The sequence below is a fragment of the Aulostomus chinensis genome, chromosome 13 (genome assembly GCF_037954235.1).
Source record: "Aulostomus chinensis isolate RoL2024-O1b breed Wild chromosome 13, RoL_Achi_v1.0, whole genome shotgun sequence".
Taxonomy (NCBI): Eukaryota; Metazoa; Chordata; class Actinopteri; order Syngnathiformes; family Aulostomidae; genus Aulostomus; species Aulostomus chinensis.
The window spans coordinates 27,864,192-27,876,691 of NC_141332.1; the positions used below are offsets into that span (position 1 = coordinate 27,864,192).

The window sequence follows — 12,500 nt, forward strand, 5'->3', positions numbered from 1 at the left end:
TTTCCCCTCTCTTCTCGCCGCTGCAGATTCTGGATGCAGGGTTCGACCCTCCAGCCCGACCCGTCCCTCCACTGCAGCTTTGGGACCCGGAGGACAAATGGCAGCCCATTCAGGAGCCTCTAATTGAGGCCCGGGATGCATCATAAAGCCCCCCTGCCTCTGGCCTCAATGGGCTGCCCCACGGAGGCCCGTGTGAACCACTGAGCTTCTTTCTCCTCCCCATCCTGCCTCAGTATGTCCGCCCCCGCCTCCCCGTGCCTCCCCCCTGCCCCTCCACATGTTAATTAATAGGCCTCACTGGCAGGTTTGGATCCCACTCGGCTTTGATTGAAGGCCGCCATTAGCCTCTATTAATTTTGCCTCTGGCGTTTCATCGGCAGCTCTGAAAGGAGGAATTAAGTGGTGTGAGTGATTGTGGGGGCTCGGGGGTGCGAGGCTGAGTTAAAGCGTGATTATTGTGGCGGCGGCCTGGAGCCAGCTAACTGCTGCTAAGCCCTCTTGAAAGTGAAGGGCGACTCCTCTCATTAGAGCCCAACAAGGCGACGATATTAACAGGAAATAACTGCAAATTTCCTTTTTTCCATTTGTAATCTCTTTATGCTCCACAAGACGGAAGAAAATGTGGTGGGGGGGGGGGGTGATGGCAAGCAACATGGCTAAAGAGCTACGACACAGTGGTTCAGCTGATGACATTTGTGTTTCAAAATGGTGCGAGGAGGAGCCACGGGGAGGGGCAAACATGGCCGCCACCTGGGATCAGATGAAACTTGGGCTTCCTGTCAAATTTGAATAATGATTATAATTTAATACAAACCTTTTTTTTAAAAGAAGAAAACAGGAAAACTAGATTAAATGTAAAATGGAACAATAAAAATTACAAGAGAAGACCAAATAAATAAAGAAGTGGATTTGGAAGATTTTGGTTTTATTGATAGACAGCAGGAAGTTCGTGAATGTTTTTGGAGACATCTCGTAAAAAAAAAGAGCTTCATTTCATCTCAGTGAGATTTTCAACATTGTTGTTGGTAAAAATCCTCCCAGATGTTTCATAGAAAGAAGAAAATTTGTTTGTTCACACTGAAGTTTGCAAGAAGACATTTATGTGACAGTTCAGAGGCCTCAGACACAAACATTTCAATATGATGACATCAGAATACATTCAACTCATTATTGAGGTTTTATTTTGAAGTTTGAAATTTAAAACCGACTTTCGTTGATCAGATTGATTGATTGGCTCTTCCACTTTGTTTATTTCATCTAAACATTTTTCTTTCCGTCCTCTCTTCCTCCTCATTCTCCCATCTGTTCTGTGAAGGTTTAAAGCTCATTCCTTCCAGCACGAGTGGAGTTCTGAGCTCACCGGCCTCTGCTGCCCTCTAGTGCTCAAGCCCGTGTATTAGGAAGCCTGACAACTTGGAATAATTTACAAAATCTAAGGAATAAACTACCTTGAAAATGTAATTAAAGAGAAAACTGTCTCCAAACATAGCATTGCATTGATTAGTTAGAATAAAATATTCATTTAAATTGAGTTATCGGTCAAATCATTTAAAAAAAAGTTGTGTCTACCTCATCTAATCTAGAGTAATAATATATGATATTTGGAGTCATGGGTCACATGACCTGGAGAAAGAGTGTTTGGATGGAGATACCTAAAAAGAAACCTGCTTTATCTGATCATCGATGAGGAATCCTTGGGTCACATGACATGGAAGCTACGTTTGTGTAACAAGCATCAGGATGAATGTGAAGAACGCTGATTTTCACATTCATCTGTGGAAGTGTCAATCACCTCCAAGCTCAGAGAAAATCTTTTCAAAGAGGCAGAGCTACAAGGAGGATTTGTGACATCACAAATACTTTAGTAGCTGATCCTGGTCCAGTATGCAGAAGTCAGAAGTAATAATCTGGGACTCTCAAGTCTCCAGGTCACCAACGCTGAGACAGAGGAGACATCTTGTGTTGTCTGGGATGTTTCATGAGGGAGAAGAGATGTGACGTCGGAGGGATTTTAACGTGGTAATTCTGTTCAGGGATTATAGACATCATCCATCCATCCATCCATCATCCATCCATCCATCCATCCATCCATCCATCATCCCTCCATGTTCCCCCTCTTCCCCTGTTCAGGGTGGTGGGGGTGGAGCCTATCCCAGCAGCCTTCCCCCTGGACAGGTCACCAGTCCATGGCAGGGCCAACACATAGAGACAGACAACCATTGGCTCTCCCAGCCACGCCTACGGTCAATTTAGAGTCTGGATTAACCTGGTCCCTCTTGATGTCTTTGGACTGTGGAGGAAGCTGGAGTACCAGAGAGAACCCAGCAGGAACAGGGAGAACATGGAGACTCACCCAGAAAGACCCCGTGCTGCAGCCGGGGCTCCACCCACAACCGTCTTGATGGGGGGCCACAGTGAGGACCACTGCTCCACCGGGCCGCCTTTTCTAAACTTCAAGCCCGAAAATTCCCATTTTTAAATTCCCTGATTTTGCTTGTCATTCATGGCCAGGTTGGTATGGTGCACTGTTCCAGACACACATTGTAGTATTTGTTCAGAATGTTTTGCATGTACCTTAATAGGTGTGTGTGTGTGTGGGGGGGGGGGTCAATGAGCCTGTAGGGGACGTTCTTATTTGAGTATCTGGCACCATCTGATCTCTGAGAGCCACAGCGGTTCAACTCCTGAACTCAGCTTCATCCACCTGGACGTCAAGTAGGTGCTGAAACTCAACACTCAAAAACACAAGAAGCACTTTGCTGGTGTTCGTGAAAGAGTTTTATTAAACTGACATAGGCAGTTTCAGCTTGGAAAATCATTGTCAGGTTTCATTGATCAGTTTATAGTAAATTAATATTCATGATCAGACATGGAAAAACGGATGGTTCCCAACAATAATTCTGCACAATGGACTAAACACCTGTTCCCATTTCATCTATTCAGCCTTTGACGACCAGGCCCCCAGCACCCCGAGTCAGGGTGACCACTGTAGACGGTGACGGCTGGACGATGATCCGTGAGTACAAATGAAAATACACAAACATCTTGTGACTCAAAGATAAATCAATAAACACGCAAATGTGGCTAGAAGATGATCAGAATGATGTGATCTCATATGAAAGCGTCACTCCTTTGATCGTTAAATGCTCATTATAGTGCTTCTTCTTGACATTAAATAACAACCTGCCCACGCTGACCTTTGACACATGCAGGAAGCGCTTCCCCTGTCCGTTGCTCCCTCATCAGACGTCTCTACGATCAGTGTCTTCTAAGCAACTCACATCAATTAAAAGAAAAATCATTGAACCAAAATTAAATCCTCCCACAAACCTGAAAGTCAACATTAACCTTTTCTATTTTGATGTCATGTTATTGTTAAAGATGTAAAATAATCGCAATTCACTCCACAGAATCATCACTTCTCCTCTTGATAAAAAGGGATTCCAACAATAATCAATTCCTTAGAAAAGAAAAGAAATTCATTCATTTTGCCAAACAGAAGTCCAGTCTCATGATTCACTTGAAGTCTAAATCAATTTGCACATTTTATCAAATCCTTTCTAGCAGAAAACCAGCGTTATGACATATTTTCCACAATATCTGAAATATCAGTGTTCTGACTGTTTTGAAGCAGTGTTGAACGGTTTTGTCGTAGGAAACATTTGACCTCATTTGAAATGATTTAGCATCTTACGTTTGCCGGCAGGGAATCTGATTCTGGACTGGAGTCTATCCAAGCTGTCAGGCGTCACCCTGAGGTTCTTTGAATGTTGGACTGAAGCGTTTGCTTTGACACTGATAGAACTTGAGGCCAATGTTAACTCATGCTGTGCGCATGTTCCCCGCTAACTGGGTTTGTATTAAAGTAGACTGGAAACTTGGTTTCTGTAGACATCGTTCTGGTCGTCGTAGCTCTTGCGATGGATCCATGCAAAGATGTTGTCGACATGTACATTTGTCATGGCACCCTTGGGTCCAAGCAGCGTGTACCAGGTATGTGCCATCTTATAGGCATGTTGCTGAAAACTGCTCTCAAAGTTCTTGAGCCTGGACTCACTTCTAGGGTTGTTCTTAAAATCTTTTAAATTCTTGCTCGTGTCCAGCTTGAAACTGGGCACGGCACCAGCGATGGCCAGTTTCATGGTACCTTCAATATCATTCTTGCTGATGGTTGTGGCAATACAATTCCGGAAGGATGGCGATATGCGAGGAAACTCATGACGTATCTCTTTTGGCATATAAACAGTTGGAAGTTTAAGGCCTTGATGTTTTTGCAGATCAGCGATCCCAGGGTATGAGTCAGTCGCCACTTCAAACATGGCTTCAGCAAGACTGCTGTTCTGGTCCAGTTCCCTTGCTTGGACAATGCTGCTCACTGGTGGTTGGGGGTCTGCACTGGTGAATTGTCCGAGATCAGGACTTGTATGAGTTGGATGTTTTTCCCAAGTTTTGTAGAATTTCACTTTTCCATCCCCTTGCTGGAGGATCATTTTGTTTTCTTGGACCACCTTGGCTGGTGCGGCTCCCTCCGCCATGTACCAGTCTCCCCCTCTGATTTTATCAGTTAACTCTTTACGCTTGATGAAAGGATCCCACTGACCCGGGTGTTTCAGAAGCGTGTTGGCCTCCAAAGATCGGAGGCGCTCTGCTTCCAGTGCAGTCTCTTCTTCGCTGGCTTCAGGCTTCATGCCTTTCGCTAAAGCATAAAACAGACAGCTCTTGCCTTTGCTCTTTATACCCACTGTCTCATGATTGATTTGCACATCGTAATGGCCATCTGGGTATTGTTCACTCTTTGGTCTGTACATCAGTGTCACAGTTTTACTGGCAGGTTTAGAGTCAGGGTCCAGCTCCAGCATTTTAATAGGCCTGCCATGACGGTCCTGTGTCAGGATGACAACCTTAGTGCCTGTGGTTTCTGACAGGACTCTGACATCCAGAAGGGTTCCCGGCGTTGTGGAGTTCTTGATCTTTTTAGCATGTGACTTGGAGCGTTGGACGGACACTTCTGACGTTGTTGCTGGCATGTAGGCAATGTAGCTGTTGTGTTGTCCAGCTTTGAGCTTATCCTCTGTTTCTTCACTCTTTATGTGAGTTCGCACACGCTCTCCAATCATACCATTCACTTTGTTTTGGACACGAGACACCAAATGACTGGAGAACTTCTGGTGGAATACATCTACCAAAGCATCAGCTAATAAAACACTGATGGTGCTGGCCAAATCCCGCCTGAATTCCTTCAACATCTCAATTTCATGATCTGACAGCTCATCCTTCCTCACTTTATCAGAGAAACCATTCTTCTTTTTAAAAGTGTTCAGTTCATCGTTAAGGTTTGAGAAAAACTTGTCTGAGAGGCTGGTCACTGTCGCGATGGCATCTGCTACCAGTGCGGTCATGTGGATGGCTTGGATGGCGGTCAGAATCGCTCGTAGTACACCTTTGGATTGTGCTTTAGCTTTGTTTATCACTTTGGAGATTGAAGAGCTGAGTTTTTTCTGCCATTCAAGGTCTGCATAGAACGGCTGTATTGCAGACTTGCTCAACTTTTTGAATGTTTTCAGAAGTGTGTCCTTTCTGTTCTCGTTCTGCAGGAGATCCGATAGTTGTTGCCTATTTTCAAGGTGGGACAGGACCACAGAGTCTACTAATGTTGCCAATGGGTCTCCCTCCATGCGGGTTTTTACATCACTGACAATTCCCTCTTTCACGTCCTTTTTAATGCTGTTAAGTATTTCTTTCAGTAATGCCTCCTCAGCCTTCCCCATTCCATAGCTAATGATTTCCTCTACCATTTTTTTGGCCACATGCTTCACTGCATTCTTCAAATTTGTTCTTGCAACAGCACCAAATCCATTTTTAATCTGCTTGGAGAAAAACTTTGGCATTGACTTCAGTTTTTTGCCAATGCCCTTTATCAACAGTTTAGCAGCTTTGAAGCCCTTTGCAATCAGCTTTCCAATTCCAAACCCGATGAGGGACACACCAATAGAAACGGCTTTTTCTATAGCCCATGACTTCCAGCTGAATTCTCCGGTCACCATGGCCTCGATGCCAGAGATGCAGTCTGATATTCCTTCACTGATCAACCCCATGCCTACTTGAGCCAAAGTTCCGAACGTAAAAGCAGTCAGCAGTGCCCCTGCAATAATCTGAAGAATTCCCAAGAGGAACACTAACAGACCTTCCCATGAGAAGCGAGGCTGCTCCTTTACAGCGTAGACATATTTCAGACCTCGACGGTACAGGTTGTAGGCCTCCACTTGGAGATCTTCTTCAGTGCTTGGCACCAGGGAGTAGATGGGCTTTTTCTCGGCTATTGCATCTCTATCTCTTTCTTTGATCTCCTCCAGCTTTTCAATAGCCTCAGTAATGTTTTTGTCAAAGTAACTCAGCATGTTGCACTTGGTTGTTAGCTGGTTTTCCAGGCTGGTTGGTTCAGTGTCAGAGGAGTTGGGAGAGGACATTTTCACAAACTGCAAGCAGACCAAACACTCCTCACTGAGGTACTTCAGCGAGTCCTGGGCTTTCCGGAGTTCATCTCTGGCCTTCGTCAGGTAATCATCCTTCTGCTGCTTTATAGTGCAGTACGCATGACTGTAGAACGCTATGGCTGCCCAACTTTCATCCTGCACCATTGCTTTCTCAAACAGCCTGCAGGCGACATCCCACTTTTTTTCATCCATTGCGAGATTCCCAAATTTGATGTAGTGGTAAATGCTAGACAAAGGTGACGTCTGATTTTTAGACTGACTTTTTGCCAGAGCCACATCAGCTGTCAAGCTCTTTTGCAATTCGTCTCTTTTCAGCTGATCAATTTCGTCTGACTTTGTTTGCAACCAAATCCCCCAGAACTCATTCATGACGGCCACAACAGCTCTTTTCTCATCTTCAGGGGTGTTCCTGTGAATTTCCTGAAGGGTTTTGCAATACTCTGAAAACAGGTCCTCCCGCAGCTTCATCTCAGTGACTTCATCCATCATGTCATTACACTTTTCTGATGCATATCTATCCCTCGTTTTCTTTGCGTCCTCCAAGGAAGACGCTGTCCGGAAGAAGTCTTGCAGATGGTCAGTGGTCATGATCACTTGAGCAGATCCAGGTTTTCCTTTGCGTGCAGTTCGGCCAAAAGCCTGGCGTTCCACTCTTGTGTTCTCAGTGAGGAAGGAGAGGATCACAAATAATCCTCCATTGTTGTTCACCTGTTTGGAGACTTTAATGTCTGTGCCACGCCCAGCGAGGTTTGTGGCAACTATGACATCACCAGGAAGCAGTTCTTTCTCTATTTTGCTCAAACTGTCTTTGTCACTGCGGCAGTAAAGGATGATTTCACCGGGGATGATGCTCTTCAGCTCCTCATAGATCTGATTGGCTTTGTTGATGGTTTCACAGATCACCAAGGCTGCTCTTCCTTCTCTGTAGGAATTTGAGGAGATTTGAGACAAAGCAACCCTTTTGATTTCAGATTTCCACTCTTCGGCTGAACTTGTCAGAGTACCTTTGACTTCAAATAACTTCCTCCGGTTGAAAGTTGGCATCTGGCAGGCTGAGAGATTTGGATAAAGGTCCTGCAGAAATCTCAGTTCTGCTTCATTCCCGAGAGTCCCTGTTGTTCCATAGATCTTCCCATTGTATTTTTCAAAGAGGGCAATGTTAGAGATGTAGTTTGTCACTATTGAGATGGTGCTCAATTTAATTTGGTGTTTTATCTCAACAAACTGCTGTAGACCATCACCCCATTTCTTGCTCAGTTCCACAATGCCGGTGGATCGGAAGTCCACTGGACAGATGCTGTCTTTTTCTACAACATACTCCCGTCCTTCCCTCAGTCTCATTGCTAGAAAAGCATTCTCAACCCACACTGACGCTTTCTTCTCGATAAGATTCCTCAAGAATCCCGGGATGCTGATTTTATCTTTATTATTTTCACACGGCGTGTACTGAATCTTCCCTGAGATGACTTCTGCGATGGGCTTGATGACGGTTTCCTCAGAATCATAGAGGGAACAACACAAGCCGTCACCCAAAACAAGAAATTTAAGGTGCGGAATGTCCGGGTTGGTGTATGAGTTGGCTTTTTTCAGATCCAGCATTCCATTGTCATTCAAAGTGTAAACAGTAAAGCCATAGGGGACGTACTCCTCAATTGCTTGGAAAAAATCCACCACTTTATCCTCAGTCACAGTTTTCAGTTTTGTGAAAATTTCATCTTTTTCACTTTTGTGGATTTCCTCTGTAAATCCTTCTGGCACAATGTGGCATTCTTCAGCGAGGTGTAAAATATCCATGGGGTCATCGATGTCCGTCTCTTCAGTGTCCATTGAGTCAAATATGGCCTTGAAGAATGAGGCTGGGGGGCTCTGGACTAATGTCTCGTCTCCTGTTGAAAGGAAGCCGTACTGGCTGACGTGGCCCCAGATCATGGCCAGAATAACGTTCAGGTGTTCCATGGAGGCCATGGGGCTGGACAGGTAGGTCAGTTGCACACCCTGATCCAGCATCAGTGAGTCCACTTCATCGACGATGATGCACTGATAGCTGCGATCAGACCTCACATCCTTCATCTCGAATATCTGGCGAAGGTGGTCTGCGGCAAAGGCCTCGATTGTTCCGTAGACGATGTCCTTCTGGTAGCATTCTTTCCTCTGATCGTCTTCAGATTTATTTGTGTTTGCATCGGCTGTGAGGCCAAAGTATGAGAAGAATTTGCTCCATTCTTGTGCGTCTCTTTCACACAGCACAGAAGAGCTGGACAGCACATCTACTTTCTCGCCTCTGAGTGCACGCAGAACTGCAAACATTGCAATGACACAAGACTTTCCCTCTCCGGTTCCCATCTCCAGGAGCTTTCCAGTGTCAGACAAAGCCAGGAGGCACCAGCTTGTCATCTGAGTGGTTCTCGGCCACCACTTCTTATCAGCCTTGCACAGGTGGACAGCGTTGCATAAGACGGCCAGGACCTCCTGAAAGTCTTCTGTTTCACAGCTTTTACTTAGATCTCTAGCGCGGTCCACATCCTTGTGGTTCTCAATTTCACCAGATTTAATCATTTCTTTCACGCCCTTCACTATGTTGAAGGACTTCTTCAGTGTTTGTTCATCGATGTTTTTCATCTGCCGTAATTCATCAAAAAGACATTCTATGCTTTTTTCTTTTTCTTCTTTGAAGCTCTTATGTAAATTCTGGATCAGATTCTGCATTTCAGAGGACACCAAGAGATCAAAAAGAGAGTGGCTGCTCTCGTCCTTCCACTCAGATGACACCTGGTATGTTTCCATCAGATGTAGAAGCTTCATGATGGAGATGAACTTTTCACTGCAATGGTTGTTAGTTAATGCTCTGAGGAGTTTAAAGGCCTCTGCAGGGGACCAAAGTTGTTGTGCTACGAGATTTGACACCTTCTGGAAGAGTTCTTTGAGTTGATCTGTTGACTCATGAAAACTGACTGCACAGGTGAACAAACTCTCCAAACATGTTGTGGCCAACTTCGACGCCTTGTTTTCCTGACATTTGTTGTCTTTCGTGAACTCTTTCAGGAGAGTCTCAAGGAGAATCAGAATGTAGACCTCATTGGCAGGAAGTTCCTTTCCAGTAAGCGATTTCATGATGTTTATGATATCATCACTAGGATGACAATGAAACACCAGAAAAAGTGTCTTAATAAACCGCTGTCTCACTTCCGTATCCTCATCCTGAATATTCCCTATGAGGCGTTGCAGGATATCTGCTACAGACACCAGGCCGTCGTTCTCCTTGAGTCTTGAGAGGTCCACATTTTTGGAAACACTGAGACTTTCCTCTTCAATGATAGATCCTCGGTCAAAGAACCCTGTTTGCATTGTCTCCACGCCATACTGCAGGTAATCACAGATGAAGTTGTCCATGTTCCCGTACACAATGTCTGCACTGTAGACGTCCCTCGGTGATGGGTTGGTTCCCGTCATGTTTGTGGTGACAGAAATTCCACATTGCTTGTAAAAGTCGGCCCATTCAGCAGTTTTCTTGTGGGAGAGACTGTCAGGGCTGAGCACAATGTCCAGTTTGCTTCCTTTATTCACAAGTGTGACTGCAAACATGGCTTCCACACAGGGGTCATCTTCCACACCAATGATACCAGCAAGCCCACTACTTGGAGTCAGCACCAACAAACACCACCTCAGCATGTGGTGCACCGTGGGCCACCAGCCTTTCACATCAAACACAGCTTTGCAGAGTTTGAACAGGTAGTTTCGAAGGTCATCTTCACTCATGCCTTCAGTTTTATAAGAAGCAATCATGTACGTGTTGTCTGACTGGTAAGGTGATTGACATAGCACAGCACTGATGACTTTCTCAATCATGTTAATGACAGACTCGTCCAACGTACCTGAAAGTATCAATTCATCTTTAGCATCATATAGATTTTGCCAATCTTGCTGTCTGAGAGTTGTTAGGAAATGCTGTTGGAATCCCTCAGGACCGGCGTGGTCCAGAGCCTGGATGAGATGTTGTCCAGAGCTATCAGTCCACCCAGGTGATACATGGTACAATTGCATTAATGTGAGCACTTCAGTTATTGGAGCGTCATCACCATACTTCTCTGACAGAGCCTCCAGCAGCGTCACTGCCTCTGCCGGGGTCCACTGCTGTGTTTGCACGAGTCTGAGGAGCTTGTCTGAAGGTTCTCCGTGGAGTTCCTTTCCACTGAGATGTGTGAGAGCAAACAGGAGTCGGTCCAAGCACTGGATTTCCATGTTTAAGATGAACACGGAGGCTCTCTGAACGACACTGTCCAGTGATGACGTGAGGGTCCCCAGGAAGTCTACGAGAAAGAGATCCTCAGTGGACAGGTCCTCCTGGGCCCATCGCTTAGCGATGAGAGCCGCCGCCGTATCACTGCCGCCGTGGTCATTGTAGAAGTGCATGAGGCTCAGGTACAAGGCCTGAGCCAGCAGGAAACTCTCAGTAACACTGCTTGCTGATTGGCTGATGGACTCCACCAGGGTCTGCCCATGAGTGGAGATGCCTTGCAGGGACACACCCTCGGATGTCTCCTGAGACAAGGCGCACAGCTCGGTGATGAAGACCTGAGCGTGCTGCAGAGTGCTGGCGGAGGGAAGAGCGCTGATCCAGTCCCCGAACAGCAGTTGGTCCAGGGCGGACAGGACGCTCGCCAGCTGCTCCGCTGTCAGCTGCGAGAGACTGAGCTGTGAAACTGGGATGCTGCATTTCAATGAGAGAGTTTCCAGAAACGCATCCCTGCCGGCGTGCAAGTTCTCAAACTCGTCCAGATGACCAATAAGAACACGGCGCTTGGACTCATGTTCCTCGTAAACGTCGCCACTCAGCTGCTGCTCGTACTGCTCTTCAGCTTCCTGCTGCGACTCCTCAAGTCTTTGATTCAGCTCTTCTCTCCTCCTCTCCTCCTCCCGTTGTCTCTCCTCTTCTCTCCTCCTCTCCTCCTCCCGTTGTCTCTCCTCTTCTCTCCTCCTCTCCTCCTCCCGTTGTCTCTCCTCTTCTCTCCTCCTCTCCTCCTCCCGTTGTCTCTCCTCTTCTCTCCTCCTCCTCTCCTCCTCCCGTTGTCTCTCCTCTTCTCTCCTCCTCTCCTCCTCCCGTTGTCTCTCCTCTTCTCTCCTCCTCCTCTCCTCCTCCCGTTGTCTCTCCTCTTCTCTCCTCCTCTCCTCCTCCCGTTGTCTCTCCTCTTCTCTCCTCCTCTCCTCCTCCCGTTGTCTCTCCTCTTCTCTCCTCCTCCTCTCCTCCTCCCGTTGTCTCTCCTCTTCTCTCCTCCTCTCCTCCTCCCGTTGTCTCTCCTCTTCTCTCCTCCTCCTCTCCTCCTCCCGTTGTCTCTCCTCTTCTCTCCTCCTCTCCTCCTCCCGTTGTCTCTCCTCTTCTCTCCTCCTCTCCTCCTCCCTCCTCCTCTCCTCCTCCCTTCGTCTTTCCTCTTCTCTCCTCCTCTCCTCCTCCCTCCTTAGTTCTTCTTGATCTCTGATTGGCTGATTGAAGCACCACTCACACTCGTAGTTTTCATTGTGGCCCACTGGTCTGTAGTACTCTCCTCCATTGAAGACCCAGACTGTGCGATTGTGAATGACACTTTGCACCAGGTTATCGAAGGAGTGGCACGCAGGCAGGACTTTATGACACTTGACACACCTCAGACTGTTGCCCATGTGGGCTTCCTTTGGTAATTCATTGCCCATGTTGAATGAATTCTTCACAGGCAAAGCTCAGATGATCCAGTCAAAACTGCAATACCCTAAAGGATTGAGAAAATATTACAGGACTGTTGTCAAACTAAATCCACAAAAACTCAAAACTACTGGCTAAAAACAATTTAATCTGCACTCACAACCCAACAGTTTAGCCGGTTTGGTCAAAACAGAAACACTGATGAGGATGTTCAGGGCATGGACCTCAACAAAATATCCCCATTGACACAAAAGTGTTTTGCATTTCAAGAAAGAACATATAGTTCCCTGCATGGAGAACTGGGTTCAGAGAGCAGGGTTGAGCTCCAGCTC

The 12,500-nt window shown here is 46.3% G+C and overlaps 1 long non-coding RNA gene across 1 annotated transcript in view; it reads right to left on the reverse strand.

Annotated features, from left to right (window-relative positions):
* Positions 1-11,923: 11,923 nt before the first annotated feature.
* The window catches only part of LOC147251591 (uncharacterized), a 5,360-nt gene continuing 4,783 nt past the window's right edge, over positions 11,924-12,500 (reverse strand). The window contains exon 3 of the long non-coding RNA XR_015119128.1: positions 11,924-12,235. This is a non-coding gene — a long non-coding RNA (uncharacterized LOC147251591). The remainder of the gene's footprint in view (positions 12,236-12,500) is intronic.